At 38.5% G+C, this 22,614-nt stretch overlaps 2 long non-coding RNA genes across 7 annotated transcripts in view; one reads left to right on the plus strand and one right to left on the minus strand.

The window, feature by feature from the left end:
- The first annotated feature begins 8 nt into the window (after positions 1-8).
- LOC109262065 (uncharacterized) overlaps positions 9-22,614 on the plus strand; it is a 48,919-nt gene continuing 26,313 nt past the window's right edge. For 4 of the 6 annotated variants that reach the window (XR_002077619.2, XR_002077617.2, XR_002077621.2 and 1 more), the window contains exons 1-3: positions 9-106; positions 537-696; positions 15,090-16,120. This is a non-coding gene — a long non-coding RNA (uncharacterized LOC109262065). The remainder of the gene's footprint in view (positions 107-536; positions 697-15,089; positions 16,121-22,614) is intronic. The other 2 variants (XR_002077622.2, XR_002077623.2) reach the window with 2 other exon arrangements.
- Positions 8,911-21,821, minus strand: LOC128773532 (uncharacterized). The gene is made up of 2 exons (XR_008417878.1): positions 21,237-21,821; positions 8,911-9,065 (listed from the first exon to the last, which is right to left on the minus strand). It is a non-coding gene; the product is annotated as an uncharacterized LOC128773532 (long non-coding RNA).

Below are 22,614 nucleotides of genomic sequence, written 5' to 3' on the forward strand. Positions count from 1 at the left end.
CTGCTCGCCCCGCCCCGCTGGCTCCTTTTCCCTAGCCTAAACTCTCAAGCGCCTCAGGCCAAAGCTGTGGAAGGAGTTGCGGCGGGAAGCGGTTACTTTTTACTAGGTTTGTATTCGGCCGACACCCGCCGTAATACAAGTTGAGCGTATTGAACCAGAAAACGATGTTAGTTGCTAAAGCTTTGGTCAGGTTTTTATTTTTGTTTAAGCTGGTTCCGGGACCCTGGTTCTTACTACACTCCCTTCGCCCACCTCAAAATTAACCTTCTAGAGCGGACTCCCAAATTACCTGTGGCGAAAGCACAGGTTCTTTATTTTTACAATTCATCGCTAAAAATGTCTTCGTAAAATACAGCAAAAAATGAATTTCTTGAAAAATGGGGAAAAGGCAAAATACGAGTGCAGATTTTTCATTATTAGTTTCAATAAACAAAACTATATTTTAATAAATACAGCCAGTATATGAGAGGAAAAACTGTTAATCGAAAATGTAGTAGTAGTCCTTCTTACCGCGGTTTCACTTTCCTTGGTTTCAGTTACCTGAGGTTAACCTCAGCCTGGAAGCAGATCATCCTCCTTCTGAAGAATTATTGGAAGGTCAATAGTAGCCTTACACCATATTACAATGCCTGCATCATTCATGTCACTTTATCTCATCACCTGGGCATTTTGCCATCTCACACCATCACGGGAAGGGTGAGTATAAGGTATTTTGAGAGACCACATTCACATGGCTTTTATTACAGTATATTGTTATAATTGTTCTATTTTATTACTAGTGTTGTTAATCTCTTAGTGTGCCTAATTTACAAATTAAACTTTATCACAAGTATGTGTGTACAGGAAAAAATAGTATATATAGGGTTCAGTACTGTCTGCAGTTTCAGGCATGGAGCTGTTGGGTGGGGTGGTGCTGCTGGGTCTTGGACCATATTCTCTAAGGATGAGGTCGGGACTACTGTAAGTGATTATTAACAGCATCATTTTTATATTCCTAACTTTTTAGATATAGATAGATATAGACATAGATATATGAAGTCATTATGTTGTATGCCTTAAACTGATATAGTTTTATAAGTCAACTATATCTCAATAAAACTGGCAGGAGTAGGGGAATGGGGAGGAGAAGAAAAAAAAAGTTATCCAAAATCCCCCGTCACAGGAGGGGGGGGGGGGGGAATGCCTCCGGATAGCATTTGAAAACCACTGCCTTATGCTACCTCACAGTTTCTTTTATTCCATTTCACATCAAGAGGCTGAATTCACCTCAGTACTAGTGAATACTCCAGCTCTTGGCTGCAAGAAAAGAGACTCGATATATAACAATATAGCTGGCCTTGGAACTGGAAGATAAAGGCACTGACAACATTCCCAGAGTAGATCAATTCCCATTTTATTACTTCACAGTAGAAATAATGGCAGGGTATGCAAAAGTAGCTGGGACAAACTAGCTATGTGACCCTAGGCAAGTTACTAGCCTCTGATCCTTAATATTCTCATCCGGGAAAATAGAGTCTAATAATAACTATGTGTCAAGTGAGACACCAAAAGTGCTTTCCACAGTGCTCAGCACAGAGTAAGCATTTAATAAACATTAATTATTAGTAACAGTAATTATCACTATACAATATTATCTCTAAAAAAGAAGGAAGTGAGAAAATTCCAGTGTTGATCAAAAAAGAAAATTCTGATGTTAAATTTAGGGAGTTTCTTAAATCTTAGTATTCAAACTATGTATCACAAAATCAGGCTCCCAATTAATATCAGAGTAAAATATTATAATTTTTTTCTAACTTCAGAATGATAACATACGAAGATCACTGTTACAGCCAGCATAATAATAATCTCAGGTGGGATTCATCAGTAGATGCTAAAACTATTAGGTGAAAGTTTGATTTAGAGGTGGACATTTACACCACCTTAAAACACTTCATCACAGACTATTTTTGAATTACGAAAGTAAAAATGGTAATCTTACAATAGCAAAATCTGTTAGATATAGAACCAGTTGTTCTATTTTAGTACCACTAATGAGACAAACTGACATCACATGCCTCCTTTCATGATGCACTAAGAAATACTGCACCATCATTTAATGTATTATTCCTGCCAAAAGGGCATTATTTGAATCTGATCCTCAGAAAATATTAAACACACCCAAAGTGAGGGACATTCTTTAAAAAAATTCTATTTCAGAAGTGTTAATGTCATGAAAGGAAAAAAAGAGAAACTGTCCTAGATTGAGAAACTAGAGAGACACCGCAGCAGAAGGCAATGCATGATCCTGGATTGAATCCCAAATCAGTGAAGAAGAAAAACTCTATAAAGAATATCACTGGGGCCGTTGGTGAAATTGAATATAGATTTTATATTGAATATAAAATTAAATATATGTATTAAATATATGTTAAATGTTTTGTGTTTGAAAATTGCACTATGATTATGTTAGAGAATGTTCTTGCTCCCAAGAGATGCATGCTAAAATATTTAGATTAGGGGTAAAGGGCCATGTTGTCTTCAATTTACTCTCAAATGATTTCGAAAAATACTAATAGTAACAATAATAGAAATTATATTGAAGAGAGATATCAAATGTGCAGAGTGGTTTATAATTGGTGAATCTAGGTGAATGGTATGAGAGAGTGTATTATATTATTCTTACAAGTTGCTAAATGTAAAATACAAAGAAAGAAAGGAAGAAATGAAAGAAAGATATAAAGTATATCTTTAAGTATAAAGGAAGAAAAGAAAGAAAGAAAGAAGAAAAAAGGGGGAAAAGAAAGGGAGGGAGGAAGGACAGGAGGAAGGAAGATGGATGGGAGACCAGAGAGGAAGAGCCTTCTCTGAAATGTAGCAGCTTTGCTCTGTGGGTGGGTTGTTTACAAAATTCCCATCTTGTTTGTGAGTTTTAAGGACCTGGGATGAAAAAATTACCACAGGTTATGGTCTATGTTCTGCGAAATATTACTTTGCAGAATATTGCCTGTTGCTACCCCAATGCCCTCCCTCAATTTTGAAAAGTAAACTGCAGATTATACTAATGTTAACAATTACAGTAGTAAGCTTTGTTTCTATCTTTGTTTCATATATCATGAATTAAAAAATAACTGAACTTGTCCACACCAGCATTTGGAAGCATATTCTCATTCATTAATCTCATTTTTTAATCATTGAGCCAAAAGTAGCCAAATCACTCTCTCCCTTCTTCTCAGGCTGGATAGTGAGAATAAATAAGCAGGTGAGGCTGCTCTACCACTGAGCCTCCCCACACTCCACTCGTCTTCCAGCCTTGCAGGAGAGGGACTGATGGAGAGTAAGCTTTGCTCAGACAGGTAAGTACTAAAGGATGGAAATCCCTGCATGTATGTCCGGCTCCACTTGGGGCCCTGACTTGCTAGCTCAGAAGACAATCTGCAATCTAACTCCACCTGATTTGACTCCTGCTATAAGAAACAGAAATATTCCAGACAATAAGAATTTAGGAGCAAATTAGGCTTAGCGCAGGGGAGGTCATTAGTATTTCATGACACCCTGGAAGAATACCCAGATGTTAAGAATACTCTATCTTAAAGCCAAGGGTAAGAGATTCTAGGGAATAAGCAATTGATGCTATTGCCATCTCTACTGTTTATCTAAATAACCTAAATAAATAAACCACTTCCTCTTCTTTCTGTTTGTGCTTTTTCCTTCCTTTCCTTTTTTTTTTTTTTTTTTTTTTTTTTGTTGTTGTTGTTGTTGTTTGGTTTTATTTTCTGGGTGTCAAAGAATATTTGATTCATTTGAAACATCTGGTGGAATGGGAAAATTTAAGCTAGGTTGTCAGCTCATAAGTCATTCTAAATACACAAAAAAGTTATATTTCTTCCCTTATTGTCCTAGTCCCTTCACACTGCTATAACAAAATGCCACAGACTGGGTGCCTTATAAACAATAGACAGCTACTTCCCACGATTATGGAGTCTGAAAGTCTGAGATCAGGGTGCCAGTAAGGTTGGGTGAAGGCTGTCTTCCAGTTTTAGGCTGTCAACTTCTTGTGTCCTCACTTAGGGAAGGTAGAAGGGAGTTCTTTCAGACCTTGTTAAAAAGGGCATTAATCCCATCATAAGGACTCCTCCTTCGTGACCTAATCACCCCACCAAGGGCCCAGCTTCTAGTATCATCACCTTGGGCATTAGGATTTCAGCATATGATTTTGGGGCAGACACAAGCATTCAGACCATAACACTCATCTTCACTTCACAGTGCTTTATGTTCCTAAGTTATTTACATCAAAAAATGGAATAGGGGCACCTGGGTGGCTCAGTCGGTTAAGTATCCGACTTTGGCTCAGGTCATAATCTCACAGTTCGTGAGTTTGAGCCCCACATCGGGCTCTGTGCTGACAACTCGGAACCTGGAGCCTACTTCAGATTCTGTGTCTCCCTCTCTCTCTGCCCCTGTCCTGCTCATGCTCGCTCTCTCTCTCTCTCTCTCTCTCTCTCTCAAAAAATGAATAAACATTAAAAACTTCTTTAAAAAATGGAATAAAGACAGGATTTTAAAACCTTCCTAGAATTAGCCAATTGAACAAATAACTGATAATACAGTGCTTATTTAAGAAATTGATTCCTGTCGTACTCCTTAAAAATACCCTGAAACCTTGCCACATAATAACATCCTCCAAAAAAAAAAAAAAAAAATCAATGTTCATAGGCATAATGAAAATAAATACATTTATTACTCAGAATGAATCAATTCTATGAATTGCATGTAGCTTTGTGGCTCCTGCCATTCCCACATGAAGAATAGTGATCAAGGAATGACAATCAAGGATGTAAAGGGAAAGGGCATTTTTAGATGATCCACGACTCAGAAATCAGTCCTCATCAATGGTGTGGGCATGTGTGATTCAGTTAAGCACTCTGTACCTAGTCTATAAAATCTGCAAAATCATAATTTCCAAACTACTAATTGCCTTTCCTAAATTTTATGACAGAAATTAGGTGCTATAGTTTGCAATATAAGGCTTTGAAAATGTTTCTATATGTATTCCTTACAAGGCCAGGCCCTACCTCATTTTCAACATTGTAAGATGGGCCTCTGTTATGAGAAGGCAAAACTGTTGAAAGAAACAGGTCAATGCATTTTCAGCCCTCTGTGTCTGTGCCGTTTTCCAGGTGACTTTGCTATTCCTCCCATCAGGATTTAGAGTTTATTTTCCCACCCCATGATTATGAGTTTGGCCATTTGCTTTTTTGGGCCAATGGAATACTAATGGATATGATGCAAGAGGAAGCTTGAAAATCTGGGCTTGCTTTGTTATGCTTCTGCCATCACAATGAGAAAGATAGGCCCAGCTAGCCCATTGTCCTAGGAGGAAGGTGAGAGTCACATGGAGCCAAACCCAGTCATCTCATTAAGCCCAGCCAAACTAGCTGTCTTACAGCTCATGCCCAGACACACAAGTGAGCCCAGTCAGGATCAGAAGTAGGCCAATTTAGCTGAATTCAAACACCAGAGCAATAAATATATAGAGTTGTATGCCCCAATCACACAATTTTGGCACTAGCTAATGGCCACAGTTCTTAAAAATATGTGAAAGGGAAGAGGAGTAAGTTTGGCTTCTTGGAAAGTGTTAATTCTCCTAGACATTAAGAGTTATTTATTAAACCAAAAAATGTAAAGGCAAAAAAAAAAAACTGTAAAGGTAACTTACCCCCAATATATAAACTACATATTCGGTGGGGCTTATTTCATAATATTATAAAAGTAATAGTGGTCAAATATAATACTGCTGAAATAGATGAAAACTTTATTTTTTTATCATAATGCTGCATGTCTGTTTGAAGGTATACATCTGTGTGTCATGAGGAAGGCAGAGAGTAATTACCATCTGACAATGCATTACTGTCCAGGTATTCATGTGAGCATTCTGTAATGCATCAAAACTATTTTTGTTTCATTAATTTATTAATTAATTTTTAGCTCAAATAATGAATATGTACATTGTACACAGTTCTAACTATAAAGACAGCAAACTTACTTATTCCTTTTTTCCACAGATCCTAATAACCTATTTTGCATACTTTAAAGAAGCCCCTGTAGCCAACTATGGTAGCCATCTAAACATAGTAGGATGATTAAATCAGTTAAAGTAACATAGTTAAAATAAAATTTGGTAGTAAATTGTGTAAGAAATGTCTTGATTTGTACTACAGTTTGAAAATTGGAAGAAAAAATATTATTAAAAACTTACTTTATTATATATTAGCAAAATTCTGCTTATAACTGCAACACACTAATTCTTAGAATGAAGAAGGACAGATTCAAATATTGGTTGGGATTTTTGTTTAAAATATTTCCAACAAAATTATGAGATGCTAAATACAATGTGGTATCCTGAATTGGATCCTGGAACAGACAAAAAATTGGAAAAATTGGTGAAATCTGAAAAGCTGGAGTTTAGTTAAAAGTAATGTGTAAGTGTCAATTTCTTAGTTTTGACGAATGTATCCTGGTAAGTTAAGAACTGACATTAGGGGAAACTGGTAAGAGGTAGAGACAAGACCTCTGTATTATAGTTGCAACTGTTCTATAAATCTAACATATTCCAAAATTAAAAATGTACTTCAAAATTGTTGGATGTCATGACATAACCACAAAGAGATTCATTTGTGCAGAAATATGTGAAGACTGTACCAATTTTCCCAAGGGCCTCTCTTAGTCCCTTGAGACAAATCTTTCTCTTTTAAAGCACCTATCCTATCATAATCCTTGTAGATTTTCTCCTCTTTAATGATAACTAGTCTAACTCTGCCAGTCCTCATTTGTCCATGACTTTCCATTTTTTCCATCACTTTGCTCAACTAAAATATAGCATCCTTTGCAATATTTGTGATTGCACTTTGTAGTCAACCTGCTTTTCCCACACTGGGCATTTGGAAGGTGAGAGTAAGTGGGGAGAGAGAGATGTTTGAGGGAAGACTAATTTTACAAGTTTGTTTGTTTATTTATTTTAAATAAAATACTCAACCTCATAACTGTAGGAATACAGATAATTAATGTTGGGAAGGCAGGGAACCCTGTATCTTCACTTTTCCGACACTGTAAGTACATTAAAAAATTAAGGAAACAAAATAGCCAATGAGAATTGGCAAACAATGAAAAAAGGAAAAGTTCCCAACAGAGAAATAAACAAGGAATACAAACTGTATTTAGAGATTTTCTTCCATGGAGCATGATGTCATGACCGTGAGAAGCATGTGACCTTAATGACTAAATCCCTCTCTCCCACAGTCTGTGGCTTCACAGGAGGCAGGAATTTACATAGGCAAAAAGAAGTCACAACACAGGCCCATACCCAATTATAACGTGGTTCCCCAAACATGCTTATGTTAATTTTTTTCAGATTGTCACAAAAGATTAGACCATTAAAAATGCTAATTCTCACAGAATTTGAGTCCAGGAAAATTTGCCTTTGGACCCCAACTTGAGACACATTGCTTTAAGAGTTTAGCAGGGGGGGTGCCTGGCTGGCTTAGTCCCTAGAGCATGCAACTCTTGATCTCAGGGTCATGAGTTCAAGCCCCATATTGGGCATAAAGCTTAGTTAAAAAAAAAAAAAAAAAAACTTAGTAGACAAAACTCAGTGTGGTATAATGGTACAAAGCACAACTATAAAGTTAGAATTCCAGGTGGTAACCTTAGCACAGAACTTCTGGCTGTGTGAACTTCTACAAGTTACTTTTCCTCTCTGTGCTTTAGTTCCCTCACCTGTAAAAGGAGATGATAATTGTAACATCGTCATAATTGGTTTGCAGGATTAGATGAGATAATCTATAAAAAGAAGGTAAAATTGCACCTGGCACTTGGTTCTTCCTACTCTGCCTTAGTGCTATATACACAACCAGTCTTATGCTAAAGAGGAGGAAGCTGATTAAATTAAGTATTACAGAGCCTTTAAGATCCACTTACTTTGTTATTCTTTAAAGGTTTTACAGAGCTTCTGGTAACACTATTTTTGCTTTTCTTCACACAGTGGGCAGCTCCCTTCCTATCCACACTATCCCTTTAGTTCCCAAGAGGAAGCTATGTTATATGCAGATAAAAGTACCAATTCATTACTGGCTCAATTCAATCATAATCATATTGTCAACTTTACAAGATGTTAATTACGGAATAAGAGACAATTGGTTGTGTTTTACGAGGCTGTGCTGACATGCCTAGTATGCCCAAGTGAGTGAGCCAGGAGGTTGAAATGCAAGTGCTTTGGGCCGCTCCTCACTGTGCATTAATGGCTCAATTAAACACACCTTAAGGGAGCATTTCTTATTCCATTGTGGATGTTTAGTAATTTGTTTTGTTTGGAGATTTTGCCCTGAGCCAGTCCTCTGAGGCTGAAGGAATTCTAAAGCTGTATTTCCAAACATGTTCCAATGTTACCTGGAAAATCTTTCACTGCAGTCTGTGGCCTTGATTCTTCTCAAGACCACTGAGGAGCAGGGTCATTTTTAAAGCACCTCCACAACCACCCTTATAACTGATTTGGACCAAACAAACACACTTGAAGAAATGCTAGAGTGTCTTATTTCTTCACAAAGGATCCCATCTCTACTATTTCAGTCAACATTTATGTGAACATTTTCCCACTTTTCTTTGCTCTCTAGAGCATCATTGGTTCAGATCTCATGGCTGAAGTTCACACAGAGATTCACTATAGTCTTTTTTTTTTTTAATATAAAGCAACAGAAAAATATAGTTCCAGGTCAATGTTTCCAATATCGGCTCCTTTTTAAAATTAATAGCTACATAATCAAATCAAAATGTCATTTTTAAGGAGAAAAAAATAGTGTGAAGTTCTTGTGATCTTAAATTGTGTTCACTACTTAATAAGTATTTGGACTTGAAACTTTTCCTTACCTGTCATGTGTAATTGTTGCTCTGTCTTAACCCTGGCATCACACTCTGTTCCGGATTCCTCACCCTTCTTCAAGGAACAGGAGGGGACATTCACAGTAGAAAAGACTTCTTGACTTTGCCCTATATTCTCCACCCCTCTAGAAGGGGACAGTGTTGAAGTGTCAGTACTAAAAGCAAAACATAAAATAGATGTTTGAAACAGCAAAAATAAGATGTTTAAGAAGCATAATTAGAAGCAATGACTCCACAGTACTTCTAGTTCCCTGTCTCAAAGTCATTAGTCCTTAAAGCTTGATAACTACACAAAGAACCCACCAGATACGGCAAAGAACCAGAATCTCACATATTAACTCACATCAAGCCCTCACAGAACCTTTAAGAGCCTTATTCTTGGCATCTCATTTATTGAGCACCGACTATAAGCAGAATCTTCTGCTACAATACCCTCTGTGGTGAGAAGCATGGAAATACTTTGCAAATGTCCTCTTTCCTTCTCTGATATTCACAAAACAAGATGATAAATCCATCTTGGTACCACTCTTGGAACTTGTCTCCAAGGGACCCTCAGGAATATGTTCTGTTTTTCTCAGTGGTTCTTCAGAGTTCCCATCTCTTCAAGCTTTAGTGTCTAAGTCCTACAAGTGGTTGCTTGAAAGACCTGATCATTTCATTTCTACCTAAGAACTAAAAATATCTTCACCGGTTATAAACCCAAACCTGTTGAGTCAATGGCTAGATTAAGTAGCCCCATCAATAGAATATCGTGCTTCATTTCAATATACTTTCTAAAAAGCTGTTATCTTTTCACTTGGAAGTCTATCATAAAAAATATATATAATAATCTTGAAAAGAAAGAAAATTAACTGGACAATTGACCAGGATATATTATAAAAATAGGTAGAGTAACATTTGTTTAGAGAAAAAGTATTCTGTATTTAGAAAAGAGAACAAACACCCCATTTGTCTCATTTGATTTTCTTTCAAGGTCTAGCTAAAATTCTCTAAAGAACATAGTTGTTTTGTTTTTTCTGCAACAGAACAATAGGTAGCCCACAAAGTTAATATTCATGTATACAGTTTATTATAAAGGAAGCTTTAAACATTGCCATCACCATTTTGTGGATTGAAAAACCTAGCCACATACAATTTAGATCCTATGACCTGTCCTTAGTCAAAATGCATAATACTAAAGCGACTTCTTCCCGAGGGCAAAATGCATTCCACTCAGTGCTCTGTACTGCTCTTTCTGGTAGATTTTCTGGAACGCACACATCTAGGCAGCTCAGAGTCCCAAATCCTAGACAATTAAATGTATCCTTTACTTAAATAGTAGACAAATGCACATGAACTTCTGTTTACCACTGGACCACAAATTAAAAATAAAAGAAAAAGGAGAAAAAGGAAGAAAACATTTGGCTATGTCTAGCTTTGGCAGTTCAATTAATATTGGAATTATTCTTAATCTACCCATATACCACTTAGTCCCTTAGGTCCTTTTTCTCTTCTTTCTTTCTGTTCTTTTTTCAAGAAATAAACTCAAAATAGCTCATCACAATAGCAATGACTACGTGGTTGGGAAGAAGGAGCCCAAGTTTGATGTTGCTTTGTTTTTAACAGAATGGAAAAAAAAATCCTAAACCCAAACCTTGTAATTCAACCCAACTTGTTGCTACCCTCTGATTAAAGCATTTTGTAAAATAACAGATAGGAAGCTGAGATGTGCATTGAGATAAAGATGGTTAACATAGATCAAAAGGAATTATACATATGTCAGTTAGATTAAGTGACAGGATGTGGGGAAGTGGTAGGTCCCATATCCAGTTACTTTATGCACGAGTACATTTGCTGAATACAGGTACTCTAATAGGCTAGCCACACATAGACGGAAACCAGGGAGATTAATAGTAAGCAATCTATAATGGTTAGAGTGTTTGTTCTGGTATGGATCCAAGACCACATTTCTCCTAATTAGTAATATTACTGTAATTTTTTATAACTGTCTATCTTGCCCTGCTCAGAATAGTAAATTATCTTTGAATCTTTCATCTGACATTTCTGAGGGGGTCAGCCTTATGTTGTGAGTACTCTATATACTGCATACATAAACTTAGTAATTATAGATATTTCCCCAACCAATTAGAAGGAAAAATATTTAAAATATTCTCCTCCGGCCCTTAAAAAATTCTATCTAGGGCATTCTAGGAGACAAAAGGGACAAGTAATATAAAATAATGTCAAAATCAATGGAGCCCAGAAAAGAATACTTAGTTGATTTTGAGGTGAAGTGGGATTGGGGAGAAGAGAGGATAAGAAGCAGGAATAGTTTACTTGCTAAGTAAAATGGAAAAGTCATACAAGGATTATTTTTCTGGAAGGGTGAGTTACAACAGATGAGTATTGCTTAAGACCACAGTTAATGCCACATATTTCTTTGGGATGCCATTCATATATTACTATTCATAATGAAGGTGATCTTGGCTAATCAAGGCCAGGATATAAATCAGAGAAATTAAAAACCCATGTTAGGGAAATTCTATGGGGTTTAATAAATGAATTGCTTCCTTACTGAATGTAGTCACTAAGATCTAAAATTCTAGACCTGGAAAGGCCTTCTTGTTTAACTTTATGAGACCTTACTAACCCCAGTTTAGTTACAAACAAATCAAATCACCCGTTAGCTAAAACAATTGCATACCCTTAATAATCCAACAGGCCAGGACTAGGATGAGGGGAGTGAGGCACTTGCCTCAGGCACAAACTTAAAAGGGGCCAGGTGAAGGAGTTGCCAAAGCCTCAGTAGTCAAGATAAATAATATTTCAACTTTGTATACCCAAATCCCTTCCCTGTTGAATCCTATCTTTATTTAAAATTTTGTTATATTGTTCATCATAGATTTTTTTTTGCATTGACTTTGTTTTTTTTTAAATATTATTTATCTTGATAACTGATATTTTTTGGGACATAAATTTTGTACCCTAAGGCAACTACTTAACTCACCTCACACTAGTCCTGGACCCGTAAACCCATTCCACTATTTATATAATTTCAGACTCAGAAATTTCTTTCTTACGTCTAACTGAGGGTTTCTCAAACTTGGCACTGTTGGACATTTTGGGGCTAGATAATTCTTTGTTATAGGGACTGTCCTGTGAATTATAGGATGTTTAGCAGCATCCCTGGCTTCAACCCACTAGATGCCAGTAACGCCTCCCTTCCCTTTCCACCAAAAATGTCTCCAAATTAATCCTGGTTCAAAACCATTAATCATCCCAAAGTCTCTCATGCTAAAAACCACCCCATATCTTCCTGTTATGTCCTCAGTAAAGATAGAAAGCAGCTTTTCATCATCCTGTAAATAACCCCATGAGATTCTTTGCTTTGTAGAGTGTGTGTTTACTTTATAATCTGATTAGAGTGATGATAATCATGTTAGTATGTCTAGACTTACCAAGGTCAAACCTCTGGCCTCTGTAAGGTTTATTTGTGTCTAGTGTCTGACATCTCAGTGGGCCACTTGGCAATCTGAAGCAGTAGCTTCTTCCAGAAGTTCCAAGATGTCTTGTAATTATAACCCCTTTGTCAAACTGCAAACTCAGCTCCCTCATTGAATTAGGACAGAGAGATTAGTTACACCCAACCACATTTCATTCTCTTCAAAGTGAATTTCATTTTGGAATTTATCAATAATCTTTATGTAAGCTATCATATCTTCTTCCATATCAGAAACTAAGATTCTAAAGAGTCAGATTATATTAAATAATTCAGCAATTCAACTTCCTCTGTGATCTTAGTTCCATAAGTACTACAGTTTGGGGAAGCCATTTTGCATGTAATGAGCAGGAAAGATATTTAGTATTTTTTCTTATTATTATTCAAAGGCTAAATTCATTACAAATGTTTTAGAATTAGACCTGGAAATCAGAGTTAGATCTGGACATCAAATTTACTTGGAAGGTAAAAATCCATTTCTGGATTCTAGTAGAGTAGCAACATACTGAAAATTCCCCATGCAATTCATCCATGCAAACTGCAATATGAATCATAAATAGGTAGTCAGATAGATGAGCTAGAAATCATTCTTCCCAATGATACACAATCTGCCACCTTCATCCTCTACTCAGTTGAACTTTCATAAAATTCTGGGCACATGTGGGATTTTTTTTTCCAGGTAGGAATATAGGAACCTATATGCAAGATAATGGGTTTGGATATTATACCAGCCAAGTGTCTTGGCTACAAGCAACAGAAACTAACTCTGGCTGATTTAGTGGGGGAAAAAAGGGGAAAAAAGATTATATATATTTGTTACTGAGTTATTAAATAATTCAAGGACATTCCAAAAAGATTTGAACCAGGCTAGAAAAGGAGACCAAACAAGGGAGCTAGGCAGCAAGTGGATCCCAGCCAAGAGCACACCACTTAACCAATGTGGTGAGGAATCCACCACCACCGCCCCTACCACTGAACAACAAACAGATGCTGCAGGTCACCCAGTAGCCACAGACACTGGATTTGGATGGCACTCCTCCTGCTACCACCATTTCGATGCCTCTGGATCAAAGTCACCAGCTCCCAGTTCAAAGTCACCAGCAGGTGCATCTGTGTTGTCAAGCCTGGGTCAAGTGCCTGCATCCTAGCTGCAAAGGAGGCTGGGACAATGTCTGAACTTTTCAGCTTTTAAAGTGGCAGGCAGGCAGCCAAGAAAATAACAGCTATCCATTATAGATATGATATAGGGTGGTAACTAATAGTAACAGATGAAATCTTGGGCTCTGGAGTCGGATTATCTGAATCTGAATTTACGCTCTATTACTAGCTACGTGACCTTGGGCAAATTACTTAAATCCTTAATCATTTCTATTTCCTCACCTTTACGACAGACCCTTGTGAGGCTTAAATAAAACCATCCATGTAAAATTGCCTAGCATGGTATATGTTACATAGTACTTCTATATATTTATATTCATGTGTGTGTATGTATGCCAGTATGCAACACTGATAACAAAGATAGAGCTTTCTCTACCTCTATTTACTTCCTCCTTTTATAAACATCTACCAAATACTAAGACAATATTTAAAATATCTCAGACTTTTCATTTAGTTTAATGCAGGACAAGGTAACTAAACTTAACTTTGATTTCCCCTACCCCTCCACTTAAAGCATACATGATCTAGCAGAGCAAAATGAATGAAAAAATCATCATAATCCAACATATGCTAGAGAGCATAAAAATGGAAATTCAACGGACAAGATTAGTTTTGTCTGGGGAGCTAGGAAAGTCATTATAGAAGGAACTTGACAGGGAACATGAAGAACAGATAATGAACTTCTTTAGACAGTAGAGGGAGGACTTCTGCCAGGCAGTGAGAATACTCTCAGCACAGCTGTGTAAGTGCATGGTCTGCCTGGGAAAGGGGAAGAGTTGGTAAGGACAAGAGCAAGGGATTGGATTGATGGGAAGGTAGAAAAAATGATGTACTGAGAAAGACAGACTAGGGCCATATTGTTAAAACCATACCAGACCTGACCAAAGGCCCTGGCAATGTGTCACATCTTTGAGATCAGTATCTTAGGTGATTCTTTATTCCTGGTAACATTTTTAGTTCATTATGTAGAACTAAATCAACTAAGGCTGACTTAAGCAAAACAATGGAATAGGCAGAGTTTGTCCCAGACTTTCCTTTTGTTGAGTCTCCCTTTCCCTCTTAACCTCTATCCCAGGTCCTCAGGGCCATTTGGAAAGTCTCTGCCTGTACATCACAACCTATGTAATGCTGCCAGAGGCTTTAAGCCTTTACTAGTGCTCCCAGCTCCATGCCTTGTCATTCTTCTTCCTTCTCCACACTTGTCAGAGCCCGGGTTTGTTTAATTGACAAGACTGAGAATGTGCTAAACAGATAAGCCAGTTTCAACTGCAGTTCTGGTCCACAGCTCTTCCTCATAACACATTGCCCTAATAGTTGCAGTGGGCCCCCAGAAACAATAGGAGCAGTTCTCCACCTTCAGTTTCTGTTAGCTGCTAGATCCACATTTTACCAACCTCTCCATCTCCCACCCCCAGCTACAGTTAGAGCATGTGCTCTAATAAGGACAGAAGCTCTTTTATAGCCCACAAAATTTGTAGGAAAGCTCAAACAGGATTGTTCTAGAAAGTCTGATATGAGTGATTGCTTCCTCATTTCTTTTCAGGAAATAGAAGCAGCTCTGGGCTGAGGACTCAATCTGCTCTTCCTTTCTGGATGTAGAGTTTGGGCTCAACTTCTCCAAGACCATTAACCCAGTAATCTGAGCTCAGTGGCTCCAGCATCCACATGACTGGAAACAGAAGGGTTTCGCCTCTTGCTGTTGGAGGGGTTTAACACACTGTGGAGCTTAGTGGATTTCTTTCAGGTTTTATTTCAGCTGCCAAGAGCCCAGGGACTCAAGCATTTTAAAAAGCTCAAGGAATGTCAGAGAATTGAGAAGGGACCCAGGGAATTGGTGTTTGCTGAGCTATTGCTGGTGTGCCTGGGATGGAGACCAAGGAGGCCTAGAGATGTGGCCCATCCTGAAGATCTGGCTGAGAGGGCTTTGTGCTGCAGGTCTAGCCTCTTTAGTAATCTTCTCTGGTAAGACACAAGAGATGGATAAAAATGAGCAATTATACTTGAGACAGATCCGTTCCTTCAGTGGCAATATATTTTCCTCACATGCTTTTCTCTTCACAGCAAGCAAATGCATGTGGAGCCAGTGACTATGAAGTCGGTCATATTAAATTTACTCAGTTTTCTTCAAGTCTTCAAGCGTGAAGCGTTGCAAACCTTCATATGTACACTAGGGAAAGAAAGGAAGAAAAAAAAGAATTCCACCGCAAGGCCTAAGGAAAAGGCTGTGGAAAGAAAACAGCAAGATAAAGCAACACAATTTCAAATCTTAATCTCCTGAAATGGTGCCTTTAAAGCCGCACTTTCCACATTTCTGAGTGGAGCCCGTCAAAACTCCGTGTCAAATCATGTTATAACCTTGCTTCTTATCTGTTTGTGATAGCTTTCAAGGGCCAGTAATTCCCCCATATGTGGCAGAAAAGTTGATAGTAGAGATTTGCGCACTTGACTAAGCTTCCTGCATTGCTTTTTGTGCAGTGCTGGTGAAGGACAGAGATTTGTTCTCCCTTTCAGAACTAAACATGCAACTGCCAACGACACAGTCAAGAAGCAAACCAGAATCACTCACTTGGTCAGGTAATCTACAGAACGATGACTTAATATTATATATACTCTCTTCTTTTGTCCAGTAAAACACATAGATAGGTAGAATGCCCCTGCCTTTTTTCAAGTAAAAATTAACAGACAAGACCCCATTATTGAGGGAGTGCTTTTTGGCACCCTCTCCCCAGATGCCCTCCTTTGGCACACCTGTCCCATCACCAGGCCTGTAGTTCTGGGTGCCAGCTGGCTCCTGGGGTGAAGACAGTGTCAGGGGCTCAGGAAAGGAAATCATAACACCGGTGGAGACCATAATGTCTATGGAAAGATTGTGTCATCTGCCTTGGGAAGGGTGGGAGACAACTCACTTTATTTCCTTCTCTATCCACCTAGTGGCACTGACTTCCTGAGGCTTAAACAGGAAGAAGCAGGTGTGACTAGATCTGAGAGATCATGACCTGAGCCAAAGTAGGATGTTCAACCAACTGAGCCACCCAGGCGCCCCTAGTTTTCTTTTTTTGTTTTTTGTTGTTGTTGTTGTTGTTGTTGTTGTTTTTAATAAAGAACAGCTTTCTTTATTTAGATAGACAACATTCTGAAACAAAACCAAAATTAGTTCCTCTTGGCAAACTAATAACTTTCTTGTATTAGGCATGATATCTATTGTTCCCTTTTTTCCTTGACTGTCCAGAGACTCAAAGCTGTATTTTGTGTTTCCCTTTGATTTTTTAAGTTGTTGTTTTTGTTTTTTTAATAAGCTCTATGCCCAACTTGGTGCTTGAACTCATGACCTTGAGATCAAGAGTCATATGCTCTACCGACTGAGCCAGCTAGGCACCTCCCTTTGATTTTTTGACACAGTGATCTCCCACTCCTTCCCATCCCTTTCCTCTCCTAACACACATACACACACACTTACCTGGTAATCTATAAAGATGTAGCATAGATAACATGTGTGTAATACTGATTAAATGTTTCAGAATTCTTAAATTCTTAAGTATTAATATGTGCCAAGGTCCTATTTTTTATTTTCTTCTGTTTTATGTATTTTCATCTAAAACCTACTGGATGTCTGAACTCAATAGAAAGAACCATTATATAGAATTTATATATAAATTATATTTATAGAACCATATATAGAATTTATATATAAATTCTAAATTCTGTGAATTCTAAAGGTATCCTAATTCTAAAACATGTTATTATTCTCATTTTAAGGACCTAAACTATTTCCCCTTTAAAGTTTTTTGGTTTTGTTTATGGTTTTGTTTTTCTTTCTTTTTTTCCCCCCCACTCACTACCATCTCTGTCTGCAAGCCAAGATTATGAAAAGAGATAATATACTTTAGGAAGGGGCCATAGATTCAAAATTAATCTCTACCAAAGTTAATTCCTGCATAAATTAAGCTGAATATGTTTTCCAACACCATAAATTAAACGTAATAGGTATAAATAAAACATGAACTCAGGTTTCCTCATTTATAACTTCAGATCTATGACACTTCAGCATGGAAAAGGGCAAAGTTGGTTTTGTTTTTCTCTTTTTTTTTAGAGCTGTTGGGTTAGCCATCTCAAAGATTGTAGTAGATATTGTAAAATCGAATAGAGTTCCTCTCTATGGCTGAAAAAAAAAAACCTATGCAAAACATGATGACCCTCTTCCTGGGACCAGCAAACCAGTAGAATTGCCAGGGAAGATTTGAGAATGGAGTGGAGAGGAACCCACAGCTCTGGGGATTAGGAGATTTGTTCTGCATGAAGCACATGGCCAGCTGTTGGCTTCAGGTTATTCTATGGCTACAATTCAGTTCTTGGAGAATCCATGAGGAGGGATGAAAATAAGATGTCAGGAGATCTAGTTGAGAACTAACATGTAGTGGGCATTGGGGTGCACCTCATCACCTTTACTTGGCCAGTATACCCACTCATCAGCAGTGTGAATGTCCCCTGATAATAGCCTTGCCTGGGAAATTATGCCCCATCCACCCTCCCACCAAGGCTAGGGCAGCCCACAGCCAATGAGAGCACAAGGGGCCAGCCTCCTCCTCCCTGTTCTGTCTTGAGGCTTATACTCCAGCACTACGTTGTCCAAATGCAGTAGATATTAGCAGTATGTAGCTCTTTAAATTAAATTAAATTAAGAATTAAGTTTGACAGTTATGCTAGCCACATTTCAAATGCTCGATGGCTATATGTAGCTAGTGGTAACTATACTGAGCAGTGCCAATTACATAGAACATTCCCAACATAGCAGTAACTTTTATTGGACAGCATGGCTCCAGAGACTACCCACCATGGATCAGGCCAAGATTAGATTTCACCTAGACAATGCTCATGCTCAGATCACTCCCCTTCCTTATCCTGCTTCCTTGTCTTCCTGCCTCTAATTATCTATCTACCTACCTACCTACCTACCTACCTGTCTATCTAAAGAGCACTGCCTTAGTAAATCATGTGTACCCAAGTCCCTGTGTCAAGCTCTGCTTCTAAGGAATTCTATCCAAGACACCATTTATATTGATTTCAGCTTTAGGCTCACTGTAAACCAGCTAAACATTTATATATGGAAGGCTTAGATTTCCTTATCTTAAAAGATATGCCTGTATGCTTGTTTTCTAAATAAGGACTCATAGTGTCAGTGGGCCAGGTTTTCATAAAAGGAAAAGGGCTCTGGGAATGAAATGAAGTAGTCTTAAATCCCTCAAGATTGTGACTGAGGACTGAGTCTCTGCAGGTGGCATGCAATGCTCAGATTGGGGGTGGAGGCTCCCTGAGGAGTTCTGATAGATTTGAACACTAAGTGCCATTGTTGTGAAAGCAGAATACCTGATTGAAGGTAGAAGACAAGCCATGGTCTCAATGTCAACTTTTACATCCTTAACAGGAACTAAATGTTAAATAGAGAATATTAATTGATCCCCTCCCTGTTATTTACCAGAGCTTGCTCTATGTCACCTGTCATGCACCATTGCCTCCACTTAAGTCTTCCCTTTGAGTCTGCAAAGGGGTGGTTTCCTCTTCCTGACTATTTCAGCACTGCTCTGTCCAGTAGAAATACAACGCAAGCCACACATGTAATTTAAATTTTTCTGGTAGTCACATTTTTTTTAAAAAAAGAAACACAGGGTTCCGGGGTGGCTCAGTCGGTTAAGCATCCGACTTTGGCTCAGGTAATGATCTCTGGGTTTGTGGGCTCGAGCTCCACTTCTGGCTCTGTGCTGACAACTTGCAGCCTGAAGCCTGCTTCGGATTCTGTGTCTCACTCGCTCTGTCTGCCCCTCCTCGACTCGTGCTCTGTGTGTGTCTCTCTCTCAAAAACAAACATTAAAAATTAAAAAAAAAAAAAAAGAAACAGGTGAATTTAATTTTAACAAAAGCTTTTACTTAGCCCCAATATATCCAAAATATTATCATTCCAACATTTAATCAGTATAAAAACTTATTAATGAGGGGTGCCTGGGTGGCTCAGTCAGTTAAGCGTCTGATTGTGGATTTCAGCTCAGGTTATGATCTCGTGGTTCATGAGATCGAGCCCCTCATCAGGCTCTGTGCTGACAGCACAAAGAGTCCTTGGGAATCTCTCTCTTCTTCTCTGTCTCCTCCCTTGCACTCATGTGCGCTCTCGCTCTCTCTCTCTCTCTCTCTCTCTCTCTCAAAATAAATAAACTTTTAAAAAAACTTATTAATGAGACATATTACATTCTTTTTTTTCATATTAAGCCCTCAAGATCCAGTGTGCAGTTTGCACTTATACTACATCTCATTTTGGATTGGCTTTTTTCAATTGCCTTTAGACTTTGTGCATATATTATCTATATAAAATTAAAGTATTACTTTAAAAAAAGAAACTTTAATGTTTATTTGAGAGAGAGAGACAGAGTGCAAATGGGGGAAAGGCAGAGAAAGGGAGACACAGAATCCGAAGCAGACTCCAGGCTCTGAGCTGTCAGCACAGAGCTTGACACAGGGCTCCAGCCCACAAGCTGTGAGATCATGACCTGAGCCAAAGTCAGACACTTAACCGACTGAGTCACCCAGGCGCCCCTTTAAATTACTACTTTTTAAATGAGATTTTTTTTTTTAACGTTTATTTACTTTTGAGACAGAGAGACAGAGCATGAATAGGGGAGGAGCAGAGAGAGAGGGAGACACAGAACCTGAAACAGGCTCCAGGCTCTGAGCTGTCAGCACAGAGCCCGACGCGGGGCTCGAACTCACGGACCGTGAGATCATGACCTGAGCCGAAGTTGGACGCTCAACCGACCAAGCCACCCAGGCGCCCCTAAATGAGATTAGGAACAAAATTATTTAGGGGCGCCTGGGTGGCTCAGTCGGTTAAGTGTCTGACTCTTGATTTCAGCTCAGGTCATGATCCCAGGGTTGTGGGATCAAGCCACACATCAGGCTCCATGTCGGGCTCTTCACTGGGTGTGGAGCCTGCTTGAGATTCTCCCTCTCCCTGTCTCAAGCTCTCTCTGTTTCACTCTCTCTCTCAAAAATAAATAAAAATTAAAAAAAAAAAAAGAACAAAATAGTTTAGAACAAAAGCTTCCAAACAATTGAACACAGTTGTCGGCCTTGCAGGTCAGTTGTAATGACCAAATAAGATTATTCACGTTGATGCCCTGTACAGTCTGACACTTAGTAGGTATGAAATAAATCATATATAGGCTTGAAGTAAAATGTTAAAACTTACAGCTACCCTCATTAAGGTTTAAGAGACCCAATTTAATAACTAATTGGTTTAAAATCTAATTGGTTTAAGATTTTCCAACTGCAATGGTACTTTTCTTTGGAAGGAGCATGATGGTGGGGTTGGGGGTAGGGAAAGAGAACTAGTGGGAAGAGAGGGCTGGGCTGGAACTCTTTTGTCACCAACCTAGCATCCAGCCTGGGGATTTTTTTCAGAAAACTATATCTGTCAATAAAGGCTAGGTTTGTCAGTGGGAAGAAGGAAGAAGTAGGTAGAGCAAGTGAGGTTAAACAAGCAAGAAGAGCAGTATATAACTACCAATTATCTGGACAAAGAAATGTCCTAGTCACCAGCCCAGGAGAAATGTAATCTGGATAGGACATTAATGCAATCTCCTCCTATGGAAAGAGTAATTGAGAGGCTCTTAATTCTGTTTGCAACACGGTGAACAACACTTACCTCGTTGAAAGTATCCTCCCCGATCCATGTTACAATGGCCCTAGGTGTGGAGCAGCCTCACTCCTGTAGAGTGTGGTTCTTTCCGCCTGTAGACAGGACCATAGGGGCATGGAAATAAATACATTTTTCAAAAGATGTGGTCTGAGACCACACAAAAGGCAATATATTCAGAAATTGGTAGTGATAAGATAAACTTGTAAACAGATGTTCCCTTTTCAAAAAATAGGCTCAGTTGTGTTTTCGAGTGAAATATTTCTAAATTTAAAGCAATGAGTCCAATTTTTAATTTGAAAAAGATACAATAAATAGTCCATTTTCCACCTGTTTCTCAGACCTTTTGAACAGCCTTTGGACTTCCTGGAATGTATGTATTATATTTTGTTCAGATTAACAGTTTGATCCTTTGCTTTAATTGAAAGGTTATTTCACCTAAAACCACATCAGCTTATTATTTGAAAAGGTAAGTAACATGCTGTCTAAAAGTAAGCTTATCCTGGGCTGCCTGAATGGCTCAGTTGGTTAAGCATCCAATTCTTGATCTCAGCTCAGGTCTTGATCTCAGGGTTGTGAGTTCAAGCCCCAAGTTGAAGCCTACTTTAAAAAAAAAAAAAAGGTAAGTTTATCCTGTAATTCCTGACTGGACAGATATCCTATAGAGCTACATGGTTCAAAATGCAGACTCCTGGGCCCCATCCCAGACCTACTAGAAGGGACTTTCTGGGAGGATAGAAATTTGCATGAGTGGCTGAGCCTGTCTTCCAGATGATTCTTATATATGCCAAAGTTTGAGAAAAGGACCATAACAGAGAGGCCATGAAGGCTATTGCACAGCTGCCAACTAAGATTCTGTGGGTCAACTGCAGTCCCTCACCTTTGATGGGCCTCAACTGAGTGGGCCAAGAACACCAACTCTGAAGTCAGATATGCTGGCTTGAATCTTGGCTCTACTGCTTTATAGCTGGGTCACCTCAGACAAGCTACTTAAACCCTTAACCTTTGTTTCCTCTTCTACAAAATAGGGTTAATGATTGACTTAACTTCTAGGTTGTAAGGCTTCAGGGAGGCAGAGTATAGTTAATTTTACATGTCAATTTGACTGGGCCATAGGATGCATATACAGATATTTGGTTAAACATTATTTCTAGGCATGTCTGCGAGGGTATTTCTGGATGAGATTAATATTTGAATAAGTGGGCTGAGTAGAGGAGATTGCCTTCCCCATTATGGGTAGGCATCAAGCCTGTTGAGGGTCTGACTAGACCAAAATATAGAGGAAGTGCAGATTTGCTCTCTGTGCTTGAACTGGTACATCCATCTTCTCCTGTCCAGTGACACTGATGCTCATGGTTCTCAAGCCTTCATGTTAGGACTGGAACTA

The sequence above is a fragment of the Panthera pardus genome, unplaced genomic scaffold, assembly GCF_024362965.1.
Source record: "Panthera pardus isolate Hobbes unplaced genomic scaffold, ASM2436296v1 HiC_scaffold_25, whole genome shotgun sequence".
Lineage (NCBI taxonomy): Eukaryota > Metazoa > Chordata > Mammalia > Carnivora > Felidae > Panthera > Panthera pardus.